At 36.8% G+C, this 12,990-nt stretch overlaps 1 protein-coding gene across 1 annotated transcript in view; it reads left to right on the top strand.

Annotated features, from left to right (window-relative positions):
• Positions 1 to 11: 11 nt before the first annotated feature.
• Positions 12 to 12,990, top strand: part of FOXP2 (forkhead box P2) — a 614,071-nt gene continuing 601,092 nt past the window's right edge. Inside the window, exons 1-2 of the mRNA XM_019624737.1 lie at positions 12 to 336; positions 691 to 892. The gene's annotated coding sequence lies outside the window, so the exon portion shown is untranslated. The remainder of the gene's footprint in view (positions 337 to 690; positions 893 to 12,990) is intronic.

Here is a 12,990-nt window from a genome sequence, read left to right as displayed (position 1 = left end):
CAGACACCTTTCGGAGAAAGGGAGGGCGTCTCGGTTGGCTTGTACCTGTAAATCCGCGGAGGCCGCGACGAGAGGACCACGGCCGGCGCAAGGGGTGGACTTTGGCCCCGCGGAGCTCGCGTCCCTACGTCCCTTCGCTGTCGCGGCGGCGAGGGCCGGACCCACCAGGTGGCCGCGCGCGCTGCCGGCTGGTCGCCCGCGCACCTCTCCCCGCCTCGCAGGCCGGAACGCGCCCCGACACCCCGACCTGGGCGCGAGCGTCTGTGTGGGTGTTCGGGCCTGGCTGAAGCGGGCAGGAAAAGTTGTCCTACCGTCTCAGACTCGGGGAGCTCTTAGGTAAGTCTCCCAGGACACCTGGTGCGTGGGGTGACACTCATTAGTGGGGACGGAAGAGAAAGGCACGTGCGAGTCGGGGGCATCTGAGAGCGAAACCAGGGCGCGTGTTGCACAGGGACAAGTCGGGAGAGGCCTAACTGGCCAGGAGCCTCTCCAGACTGTGGAATCCCCCAGGAACTAGACCCATCTGTGTATTTGTTCAGCTTTCTAACCAACAGATTTAAACCACTTAATGGACAGCTGCTATCTGTCCTGCCCCTGTCCTCCTCCCCCGCCCCGCGTTCTCTCGCCACATGTTGAAATCAGTCAGTTTCTTATTTTGAGGATAATTCCTCGAGTCCTGTTGGCTCCCAGGTGGGCTGGCGGTCACGACGGAGGTGAGCCAACCGGAACGGGTGAGTGCTCAGAGCCGGCGGGAGGGAGAAAGGCTGTGAAAGACTGTGGACGTGTGTAAGGTGTGCGCACATATCCAGTCATCATGGACTCCGAGGTGATTGAAGAGCTGCCTCGCCAAAGTGCCCTGCGTCTACCTAGAAGAATAATGAAGTAGTAGCAGGTGAGCCCAGGGAACAGAGTGACGCCCTGGTGTCAGTAGTGGAAGTGGGCATTTTCCAGCTGGAAGTATTTGGAGATTAACTTGTAGAAAACAGAAGTTTGCCTGGAAGGCACATCTTTGCACGCCCTTCTAACTTAACAAGTTTGGTTAGGCAGTAGTGGAGAGGGAAGGGTGTGTTTAGCAAGTCTATGTTAGAGGTCAAAACTGAAGGAAGGATGACTTTTCAGATATTTTCGTCTTCAGCTCTGCATCGTAGCATACCTTGGGAAATGTTTTATGTTGTCGGGGGGCCTGTTTATCTTTTCTGTCACCATGAGTTATGGATAAGTATATTCTCAGTGTACTGGAATTTTAAAATGCAGTGTGTGTTTAAGATTGCTATACACTTAGTTCACAATTTTGATTTGTATGTACATTAATAAAGTGGGTATAAAGTTATATATACTATGATCATTAGGGTCATAAAATTTTATTTCAGCTTTAGAGCTTTTAAAAGTCCTTCCCTCCTTCCCTCCCATCCATCATCCATCCATCCATCCACCCACCCATCCACCCATCCGTCCATTTTTCTTACTTAACTGGACCTATCTTCAGTAGTTGTTCAGTTCAGTACTTCCTTAAGAAACCCACTATTTCATTGTAATATAAAAATAAGTGAAAGAAATGTTTAATTGTTCTCCTTATTAACTTTTAAAGAGAAATCTAGAAACCTGATGATACATCCATGTAGATATGTGAGAGAGGACACTCAAGTTTAAAAGATCATCTGACAGTTCACTTTTAAGTACAAGACTGTTTAGGGAATAACTTTTAACATTCAATTTAAATATGAGTGCAACAAATACTTTCTTTTTTTAGACATAGATTGTTAAAATGTTACCATTACATTACAATGGATACTAAAGTAATCAAAGGAAAATATTTACAAATAATTATGAACTCTTTATAACTGTTTTTCAAAACTTCCCAACTTATTTTGGGATTTAAAGTGATAGAAATTCTAGAATTGAAAATTGTTTTTATAGAATTCATACTCTCAAATGGAAAGAGAACTTTAATTATGATATGAAACAATTTATTAATGGTTGTATCTGAGTAAACTGTCATGGAAGTGTTTTGTGTTTTTATTTTGCACTCATGATAATACAGCGGTTTTACTGAAAAAAAAACTTGTAATATTCTAGAAACCTAAAATAGAGGGAAACTGTTATATGTGGCACACCATAAAAATAAGAGAAAATGTAATCAGTAAATTTACAAATATCCTGTAATGGGAAACTATATTCCTTTTGTACAAACAACAATTCAAAAACACCAAGCTACTCCCTGTGCAGAGCTACTAGAATTATACTTTATGAAAAGAATATTTGAATATGTGAAAATAACTTCATTGTTTGATTGAGACTCTTAGGGCATGTAACTTTGTAATGAATATAGCCAGACATATTTACCAGACATTTTTATTTCAGGAGAAAATGTGAGGGATATGGAACTTAATTACATAAAATGATATTGTTTGTGATATTTTAAAAGATGTATAGCTGGCTGTGCCTTATCACCCTTCTATTTTTGTGTTGACAGTTTCATGTTCCATCAGCAATAATACTGATAGAAAACTGAATGATGAATGTGGTCATGTATTTTCTGCCTTCCTGAATTAAATCAGAAAGAGGCCATTGACTTATCACTAAGAAGTTCTCTTGACGTGATAGTTGTTAGACAAAATTTCAAATCACAGTTGAATGCAGAAATAGTATCAATTCCATCACAATCACTAACTACTAATTCTTGGCACACGTAGATTTTTTTTCTTTAACTTCGTGATAGGTGGTAGTACTCCTAGTTATAAATGAATGGATCCCAAGTATTCTAACGAGTGCCCATATTCATACTACCTTTTGATAAAAGAAAGCCTATTCCTTAAACTAGGCCCAATGAGATCTTAAGATTTGCACAGATTTTCAAAGAAACCTTATTTATATTGCCCTTAATTCATAGGATTCTAACAAACAAACGTGATCAAATCCAACCCAGAAAGATTGTTGTTTATATTCTTAAGGCTGCTGAAAAAGTAATCCAGGTGTTTGAAACTTTCTTTAAGCATTTCAGTGTTCAAGGTCTGCAGACAATCGAATGCCTAATTCCAATTTCATAGCCATAGTTTACTTTAGCTCCATTCCTTCTTTAGATGACATAAATATTTTCTTAGGTCCACCTGTTTATCTCAACACACTTGGACGCCAGTCCTATCACTTCCATAGTCTTTATTAAGTAAAATGATTGAAGTTCATTGGCCTTTTTTTCATGAGGCTTAGGTCATTATCATTGCTTTCTCATGGTGTTGTTCCAAACTTTTAGCATCTTCATTTGTTTTTTAGAACCTCCAAATGGACCACACAGCTCTTGTTTTTTTTATTTTTTAAAATACCTTAACTAAGTATAAGTAGGAGGGTTGTCTAACAAGATCACTACTTTTTTTTTAAGCCCAGCATTGATTATGTAAAATTCATTAGTATGGAATTACATAAATACTCATACTGTAGAATATTCTTTCCTGTAGAATTTGTTTCTTGTAGGTATTCTTACCTATTAAAATAAATTGATACTTCCAATTGCTTATTTACCTCTGCCTTGTCATTATGGCTGATGTGTTTTTGTATATACTCTGGCTCTGCACAGTGTATTTATCCATCCCCTGTCCCAAATTTTCTGGACAAATAAAAACAATTTAAAAAGAGAGTAACTTTGGTGAAATGTAAAAGACATGTTATGATTAAGAGGTTAATATTAGAATTTTGAATTGCTAGAGAGTGGTCTTTAAAGAAGATTGAGATTTATTATGTTCCAACATTATTACTGTTAAAAAAGTAAAACCATGTATGTGGTGACTTATTTCCAATGGTAGTATTCATTAAAACTAGTTTTTTTTTCTCTAAAAAGATGCTTTGTTAATTTATTATCTCCTCAAATGTGGTATTATTAAATGTTGGCCTAATTATTTTTAGGAGCATAATCTCAATGTCATAACTGGAGTGACTAGGGATTTGTGTTTATCTATACAGATTTTTGCCTAGCAGCCAAATTACCAGAGTATATCTGTGCTCTACAGTGAGGTATACTGGCACCACCCTGTTTCATTTAAAAAGCAACATTATATTTTAATAATTTGCAACTTATGATTCACTTTGAATCCTAATAAATTTTCATTATGTAATTGTGAACTTTGTTTACGCCTCTAAATTGACTTGTATTTGTTTATTTTTTCAACTTGCTTTCCATGAACAATTTGAATTCTAAAATTCCCTCAGTTTATGTAATGTTATCTAAAATTTTATTTGAAATTCCTTTTCTCCAAGAACTATCTATGGGGGCTTAGGTTCAACCTTTTGAATTAATTGATAATTGAAATATGTGTCCTCGGACCTATACTGTACTGACTGAATAACCTTCTCAATCAGTTGTACAGTTCTCTCTTCCTATAATCCAACAGAGATCTCTAGAACACACCTTCCCATTATATTGATAAACATATCATAAGGATCTGACATCTTCATTCCTTTCTGTTGTGGCAGATTATTTTCATTAGCAAGGGAGAATAAAATTTAAATGTTGAAAAAGCATACTACTGTGAAGCAAATGAATCCCAGAGGTTTAAAAACTCTCAGCATTTTTAGTTTATTAATGCTTCTCAATTTCTTTCAATTTCTACCTTTGAAGGCTTAAAATATACTGTTGATAATGAAAATATGCTAAAGATAATGTTGATCTAAAATTTATTTAAGTTTTAGTGTTTCTTTTCAAAGATTTTCTAACATAAGTAAAAAAGATTATACCATAAGAATATCATAACTTTTTTTAACAGGTAAGGAAAATTAACTTTGAATTCCTCAAATAAAGGATGCTATGAAAAAGAACAAAGTTTTTCTGGTGTTCATTTATTTCTTTCCTTCTCAACTTTTATGATGGCATTTTCTGTGAAAGTGTTTTGTATCATTTTAGTATTGTATCATTTTGGTACGTATGTACAACCGCAACCATCATTTTGTAACTTTTTCTCAATTTAAGAAAAAAACTTTCTAAAAATGTATTTTAGGGGGTGAAAAAAAATCAGTGGTAGACATATTTCGGAGAAAGCATTTACGAAATTTTTCACTGACAGTGAGGAGAAACTTACAGTACATAATCCAAATATCTTAACATCGTAACATATGTAGACTGTCATGAAATCATCTCATTAAAAAAAGATCCCCCACATCCTTAGGAACTATTCCTCATCATTACTTCACCCACATTTGCGCTCCAGGATTTTGTGGCTCTACATCTGTATGCCTGAAGCTAACGTCCCCTTCCCCTTTGTCTTCAGTCTTTCCCTTTCTCGCTCTGCCTTTAGTTGAGCTAAATGTCCCCTATCCGCCAAATCTTGTTTTATATCTAGTCGGCACCACCGCTGCTACCAGTCTACTCAGAACGATCCCCATCTCCTGCCTGAATTGTTGCAAGAGCTACTTAGTCCATCCCCCTTCTTCCTCAAGGCACCTGTTTATTCTCCGCACGGCAGAGTGATCTTTTAAAAATATGCCTGATTATGTCACTGTTTTGTATAAACTTTCCAACAGCTTCTTATGTCTTTCAGAATAAAAGACAAGTTACATAAGTTCGTATTATTTGACCCCAGGTACCTGTCTGACTATTTCCTAGCAGTTTCCTCTCACTCAGTCAACTCAGCACACTGGCTTCCTGGATAGTCCTCAGAACACAAGCTGGATCCCAGCTCAGGGTTTCATGCTCTGTTCTCTCTGGAATGCTCTGCTCTTAGGTAGCTTCACTAGCTTCTGGTCTCTGCTCCAATGTATCTGTACTAGATAGAGAAGCCTTCTCTGATGGTCCTCTGTAAAGTAAGTCCTCACTGAGCATGCTCTGTCGCTTTTACTATACATGATTTTTCTCTATCACACTATCATCAACTGGCATCAAAAAACGTCGTTTATTTATCATCTGTTCCCCCAATGAGAATGTGCAGTCCATGGAATGTGGGATTTTGTTTGGTTCACTGCTCTAACCTAGCCCTTAGAACAGGCCTCATCCTTGGTCTGAACTCTAAAAGTAAATATCTAATGAAGGAACCAATGTCCTGCTGGTGGTCCAAGAAGTGACTTCTGCCTGCATCATTGCTGGTTTTGTATGTAATTTAAATAACTTGTCACCTTACTTTTTCATCTTACACTTATTTCATAGCATATCACACTTGGGAAAACTGTTTACTATTTGTAAGACATGATGGTTCTCATCTCAGGTGGGTGTACTTGAAGCTCACCTTGCTGTGTCTCTTTTTTATTCCTGATCTGAGAAACAATATCACATTTAACTTGTGAAAGTTACAAGTGGCTATTCATGCTTTTGGACAACAAAGGCTCAATGGTTGAGTGCTTCAATAGAATAATGCTTTGCACAGCTGAACTGACTTATTTAATCACATAACTCATCATACCTTAATCCAAATAGTGTAAGTAGTGTATACAGATGTTTCTAACAGTACACTAGGAATCCAGTGTGGGCATGCCAGGTATTTCTGGGATTGTGTGGGGAAAGATGGAGGGACATGGGTCAAGTCAAAGTCTCTTCTGAAAACCTTTAGATTGAGGTAGCTTTAGTTCTTGGCGTTGACACACACACCGTCAGTTTACAACTTCTCTTTTTTCGCATTCTTTCAATATCTATCCTTAAACAGAGCAGATTGAGGATTTATGATTTGATGGAAACTCCATCTCTCCAAACTTAAAACCCCATTCTTTAGTCTGCTCAGATTACTTCTGGACACACACAACTGAAGTTACGAATAAGTGATACAATTCTCCATACAAATGCAAGTACAGGTATTTTCTTACAAACTTAATGCCCGATAGCTGTCCCTCGTACATACTAAGTCCAGATTTAAAATTTGCACTAACTTGCTCAGCAATTTTACTTTAAATATCTTGAGAATAGGGAAAGGAGTCTAAAATATTTTCTATTGATAGTGAAGGAGGTCTCTCATCCTTGACTATTTCTTCTCATTTTTCTCTTTCCCTCTTCCAGACTGAATTTTGAGTTTTTTCAAAGTAATTCTGGTATCTTATACCACCAGTGAAGATGTGGTCCTTTGGAAAACTCTAAAGGCAAAGTGGGGTTTTATTACATAATTATCCCATTTCCTGTTTTTTAAAAAATCACTAACTCACACCTTCTCCTCTCCTTAGATACCCAGGGCCCTCCATGTCGCCCTCTGGCTAGTCCAAGTCCCAGTGTAGTTTCCTTTCCTTGTTATCAGCAGCAAAATTTGTATTAAAGGACTTCTCTGATAATAATAATGAACATTAGAGTGTGAATGAAAATAAATTTTTCTGGGAAGTATAATTATTATCCCAGATAGTAAAACAGCCAGCTCGGTGTACTACACAGACAGTCCCATATTAAGTGTCCGACCTGCCTTCTGGAACCTGGCCTGTCTGTAACGACTGTGGGATTTTGGGTGGATCATTTCCTCCAAAATTAAAAAGACTAGATTAGTTTTTAGGTCACTTTCAACTGGAACATTTTATGTGAAATCCATGGAATTGGATTGGAAACTGTGAAAATGTTCTCTCTTTACTGCCACGCAAGCATACACATGAGAGTGAATGGGAGAAAAAAGATGCGTACTTCCTAAAAAAAATAAAATAAATAAATAAATAAATAAAACCAATGAAAAGGATCACAGATAACTTTGCTTATGAAGCTCAGGGGGCTCTGTTAAAATTTGAAAGTTGTGGGGGATTTTTAGTTTTCTTAGTCCACTAGATTTTTCACACCTCTTCTCCCCTTTTCAGTCAGGAACGGAGCCTGTCCTTATTTAACCAGAACATGTGGAAACAAGGAGAAGGGAAGGTAGAGTGCATGTGGAGTCAATCCTGTTAGGGTTAAGAAAAATAAATAACCACTTGGTATTCTCTTCCCTGAAGCGCATGTCGTTAACATCCACAAGTATTCATTGTTTTCACAATTTGGCTTTGTCCTGTGCTCATTCATGTATATAGCTGCTGGTGGTAGCAACCCAGAAGTAAATTGCGGAGTTGGATAAGCTGTTTGATAAACTTTGTCTTTTTAAAATTAGAGCTCCCCTTTTTAATGGACTTGACACACACAGACATACATTTTTAGAACCCATGTAACATATGGGGCTGCCACTTGGTGCAGTCTAGTCATTGTGTTACATTAGAAGGCAGTGGGACTCCCAGTTCTAGGAGTTCTGCGTATCTTTGCTATCATTGGTATTAAGGGGAGTGACACGGGCTGTATAAACAGTGCAACACAAGAGAGTTTGGGCCCAAATCTCTTGAGACTCCTTTCTTCTTCCCCTGGGAACTGCTACCGCGTTTTTAAAGCCTCATCTAGGTCACTCCTTCACTTCTTTGCCGTCCCACCCCCCCCAATCATGCCAAGTGTACACAGCTCGCAAAGCGTGCTGCCCCATGCAAAGTGTAGTCTTCTCCTCCTGGCGGGCTTCCCTTGTGACAGCTCACTGTGCAGACAAGGAGGGCAGCAACAAAAGTTTCTTCTCAGAAGGCGGGGGGGCTATAAATTGTGGTAGTTTTTAGCAGTGATGTAAGCTTGCAAATAATCATAGTTCAATACATTTTCTATCGTGAAATATTATAGAGAATGTAGATTCCTATAACTAAAAATAAATTTCATTTGACAGCCTGACTTTGTGTTGTTCTAAATATGATAATTTTAAGTTTGTGTTTTCTTGATCCTTTTATAATACTTATTTGCTTCCAGAGAAGTATGCTTTTTAAGGTGCCCTTATCACTTCTAATTCTTTGCTATTGTAAATTTTCAATAATGTCAGACTATTCCTAGCCCTACATGTCTATTGCTCAAACTATTCCACAAACAAAAGAAAGGCAATGCAGTTTGTTATTTCTAATTGATATTTGATTATACATTTCTGTTCTCTTTGGTATTCCTCTAATTGTACCCAGAAAATATCTCACTCCCACTGGGCTAAAACAATGCCAGATTGTAAAATATGACTACTTACATGCTTACTCATATTTCTATATTAAAGGAACATCATTATTATAAGCTTTCTTTTGTTTTTATTTTGAGAGGCAACTTGCTTTTCTGACTCTATGAGATCAAATTTTAAGTACAGTAATAGAGAATATATGGTAAAAATTATGAATGCATAAATAAAATATTTAACATTTTTCTTATTACTAGAATTACATTATGATATTTAAAAATAAAATGTGAATGAATTTTAATTTTTATATTTTAACTATAGAACAATGAAAATATATTTGATTATTTTTTAAAAAGCTATTTGGGTATACATTTGATATTTCATTTTAAAATAAGTTATTCATTACTATATTATAGACATGATCCTCATGATTTTTTTCTCAAAATATTTACTTTTATTGTGATTTAGTAATGACACAAACCATATTTTTACTTTTCTTTACAAAGTTGTTTTAAGCCCTTTAATTTTTTTCCATTTTTAAATTAAAGGGTAATTTACATACAGTAAAATTCACCCTTTTTAGTGCAAAGTTCTGTGTATTTTGACAAACATATACAGTTGTGTAAGCTCTACCACAACTCAGATCTAGAATGGTTCCGCCATGCTCCAAATGCTTCCATGTGCTTTTCAGTTAGTGCTCCCTCCCATCCTCCAGTTCTTGGAACTGCTGATATGTTTTCCTTCTGTCATTGTAGTTTTGTCTGTTCAAGCCTGTTTTTTTTTTTTTGGCAGTTTTTAAAAATTGACTACATTTGACATATAACATTGTATAAATTTAAGGTGTTCTTCCTGTTACTTTGATACATTTATATAGGTATAGTATGATTGTGGTGATATTTATCACATTACATAATTATACTACAATATTGTCTCTACTCATTATATTGATCTCTGTGACTTATTTACTACCCCTTGGTAAGTTTGTACCCTTAAACAACATCAGTCTTGTCTCCTACCACCACCCCGTGGTAACCACTACTCTTTGCTGTCTTTTTTACAAGTATGATTTTCAGATTCCACATATAATTGATAGCATATAGTACTTGTCTTTATCTAACTTACCTCATTCAGCAAAATGTGCTCACGATTCATCCACGTTGTCCCTAGTGGCAGGATATCCCACTTTCTCATGGCTGAATAATATTCCATTGTGTGTAGATACCACATTTCAAGTCTGCCTTATAAATAGTATGTAGCCTTCGGAGTCAGGTAGCTTTCACTTAGCATAATGAATTTGAGATTCCTCTATAGTGTTCTGTGTATCATTTTTGCCTTTGCAAGAATGCAGCTGCTTGTTCATGTCATAATTTCTTAGGAGTTTAGAATTTTCTCATATTTTATTCAAATGTTTTTTGCATAGCCTTACATTTTATTTTTGGCTTATAAATGGGCTTGACTTACAAACAAGAGACCTTGCTGGTGAATCATTTCTGAGAATTGTTTTGGGGGTCTTCACCATTGTACTCTACCTTCATTCTTCCTCCCACCCCAGTCCCTTGCTTGCCTCTCCTACTTGCTTTCCCTGTCCTCACAGGTTATTGTTCCTGTCTTTTCACCCCTTGTCGTCTGTTTGACTGATTGAAAGATGTAAGACTGATTCAAGTAGCTAGTTCTTAGAGAAGAAAGTGGCTCCTTATCAGTTGTTTAATGATGTTCATTCGTTCTTCCATTTTCACTTACTCATTCCTCAATCGTTGATCATCCACCAATTTCTGTAAATGGCAGAAGAAATAAGCAGAATCCAAGAATCCTAGAATTGAAAGGAACTTTTGAGATCATGAAATAAATTTCCCAATCTCCCTTCTGAGTCAGATGGGCAATGGGGAGGGCTTGTTATCCAGGACCCTCTGTCAAGTTGCCTATGGGCTGTCTTATATGGAAAAAAGGAATTAACAGAGAGGGAAATCGAAAAGTCAGATGGGCTGCTAAGAACAAGTTATCAGTTTGAAAGGGCTAGCTACAGACAAGAAGTGAGCAGTTTAAATACATCTGAATGTGAAGGAGGCAATCCCCTTGCCATAGTCTGGCTAGTGGTTTCAAAAACTTCCATGAATGAAGAACTTATTCAGCATTTAAAAAGAGAAATAATTGATAGAAAGTTCTTCCTTACATTGACTTGGAATCAATTAATTAGTCATTATTTCCAGCTCTGCCCTTTGGATTTACACAGCATATTTGACATAGTTAACTTTGCAAATGTCTGAATAGTTTTTATCTCCAATAAATCTTTCCTTTCTCAGGCTAAAGAAGTCATGTTTCTTCAGTTATACTTTATGTACTATACGGATTTATTTCACCCTTCACAGACCTGATCACTCTTCTCTGGGTATGCTTCTGTCGGCCAAAGCCCTTTCAAAGGTATCCAGAACTAAATGCCATACCTTCCATGAGTGTGGCCTGACCAACAAAGAGCACATTGAAAATTTACCTCTATTTTTCTGTAACTTAATAGCAAATTCATTTTTAGACATGTTACATTGTTACTAGAATTGTAATTCATTTCATCTAACTTGCAATTAATATACAATTTGAATAGTTTATTTTAATAATAGGATTGGTGTGTCTGTTAAATTTGTTATTTTTATAGTTTAGTTATTTAGCATGTCAAGATTAAAAAAAAATTCTGATTCTATTATCTATGTTAGCAATGATGTCATCCATAATTTTGATTAATGCATTTTTATAGTTCAGTTATTTATGAAAATATTGAATAGAACAGGGTTAAGAATAGAACCTTTTCTGAACTTAGTGAGCGTGGATGCTTTGACTTGTCATGCATCCTTTGGATGTGATTGTATACCTACCTATTAACATTTTAAATTAATCATAATTATCATGATAATAATGCCGAACATTCATTGAGCAGTTAGTTTAGGCACTTTTTAAAGCAATTTGTGGGTATTAACTTAATTTTCATAATACTTTTGTAAAGAGGCACTGTGATTTCCGCATTTTACACATGGCAAAGCTGAGTTGCAGGTTGTCAAGCACTGTGAAGGACCTGAGATTTTACCCTATCTGCACACTAGTAAATCCGCCAGTGATTGTTTTGTGGATGCTTGTGGAAGACAAAGGACTGGATTAGTCCTGGTACAGCAGGCGGCATGAGCTTCCTGTTTGTCTGCGTTCCTGTCCTCCAAACCCCACAGGGGCTTTGCAGAGTGGCTGCATGCCACCACTCTCAGTAGGCTGACCACAGATGAGAAACCCCAAGTGGAGGAACCCCAATCTCTTATAATGGGCTTTAAGAAAACTTTCCCTTTGCTCCAGAGGGAGATATTATTTCTGTCTTCAAAGGCTATATGCTATATAAGTATCTATGAAAAGACAGTTCAAAACAAAAGCTGCCAGTGCCTCTCCTCACAAAACATGCAGAAACTCAAGAAACGCATGACATGTGCCTCTTATCCCATATGTTAAGAAATGTCCCCAAAGTTACACAAATAGTAAGTGGATTTACCCCAGGTTGGTCATGAGAGACTTTCTACATGCTTTTCTTGGTTTAGATGTTATACAGATAATTCATTTCTCTGATCCACTAATCTAGTAACATGTCAGAAAAGGAAACAAGGTTTGGCATGGCTTCTTTTTAACAAATCCATGTCAGGTTTAGAAAAACAAAATTAAGAGCTCACAAGCCATCTGTTTAGTAACCTGTTCTAGAATTTTGCTGAGGAGTAGTGTCAAGATCACTGATCTTCATTTTTTTAAGAGTTGTTTTACCTTAAAAAAATAAAATATCATTTGCCCCTCTTATGTATTATCTGCTCCCCTGTTGTTTGTAAGTCTTCTAAGGTTATCAACTATGGTTCTGTGATAACCTTTATAAGCTGCTTTTTTGTAATACCTTGAAATTATAATTCATTGGTCCTGTATGCCTGAACTTATTTAAAGTGACTCATTATCCTCTTTTTAATTCCTGAGCTTTGCTTTTCTTATTAATCATGTTTGACTTTCTGTTTCAGTTTCCACACTTTCCTTTTTGGTGGAGAAGGTAAACACCCTAGGATTTAAGGAGTTTGGCTTCATCTCAGTTATCTGATAACACAGTAGT

Source organism: Hipposideros armiger, unplaced genomic scaffold (assembly GCF_001890085.2).
Source record: "Hipposideros armiger isolate ML-2016 unplaced genomic scaffold, ASM189008v1 scaffold_604, whole genome shotgun sequence".
Taxonomy (NCBI): Eukaryota; Metazoa; Chordata; class Mammalia; order Chiroptera; family Hipposideridae; genus Hipposideros; species Hipposideros armiger.
The sequence above is the reverse complement of the archived record's forward strand: the minus strand, read 5'-3'. Positions and strand labels throughout refer to the sequence as shown.